We start from the raw sequence: 799 nt of genomic DNA on the forward strand, positions 1-799 counted from the left end.
TATTTTTTCACTGGGTGTTTATGTTAATTGTTTAGTTGTGATTTTGGTGTAATTCATCACGTTTTAAGGGGTTTTTGTTTGGGTTCGGGTGTGGCCGTCAGGCGTGCCTGGCTGGCCGGCGTCTGACGACGCCATGGTGGGGCTTTCTCCACGCTGACTCGGAAGAACGGCGTCAAGGTGGGCGCTGGTTCTCCGTGCAGCGTGGAGGAAGTTTGTCTGGCGGTTGGAGCGGTGATTGGACATGGGTCCATCAAGTCGGCAGCTCGCATGACTGGAGCTGTCGTCTTGTTTGTCGAGAAGGTTGAGCAAGCTCAACAGTTGGTGGAGGTAGGCGTTTCAGTGAACGGCTTGTTTTCACAGGTGTCGCCGTTAACTTTGCCTGCAACCAAAGTAACACTGTCAAATGTTCCTCCGTTCATTAGTGATGAGTTTTTGATTAAAGAGCTGTCTCGACACGGAAAGGTGGTTTCACCGATTAAAAAAGTACCGTCTGGGTGAAACATGTTGTCTCTCACAGGAGACAACTGTTCATGATTCTAAATCGACGTGACGAGGAGCTAAGCTTGAGGTTTCATGTTAGATTAGATGATTTTGACTATGTGCTTTTTGCAACATCTGCTAGCATGAAATGTTTTGGTTGTGGTCAGGAGGGCCACATAATAAAAATGTGCCCAGACAGGGCCGGGCCGGCCCCGCCGGGTTCGGCGAAGCAGCAGGCGGCTGCTGAGCAGGTAGGAGACCCGCCTAGCGAGGGTAGGGCAGCGGAGGAGCCCGCTGCCGCTGCGGGGAAACCCGCTGC

The 799-nt window shown here is 52.2% G+C and overlaps 1 long non-coding RNA gene across 1 annotated transcript in view; it reads right to left on the reverse strand.

The window, feature by feature from the left end:
* Positions 1 to 787, reverse strand: part of LOC106934748 (uncharacterized) — a 16484-nt gene extending 15697 nt beyond the window's left edge. The window contains exon 1 of the long non-coding RNA XR_001421758.1: positions 61 to 787. This is a non-coding gene — a long non-coding RNA (uncharacterized LOC106934748). The remainder of the gene's footprint in view (positions 1 to 60) is intronic.
* Positions 788 to 799: the final 12 nt, after the last annotated feature.

The sequence above is a fragment of the Poecilia latipinna genome, unplaced genomic scaffold (genome assembly GCF_001443285.1).
Source record: "Poecilia latipinna isolate Pla-1442-1.1 unplaced genomic scaffold, P_latipinna-1.0 Scaffold1852, whole genome shotgun sequence".
NCBI lineage: Eukaryota > Metazoa > Chordata > Actinopteri > Cyprinodontiformes > Poeciliidae > Poecilia > Poecilia latipinna.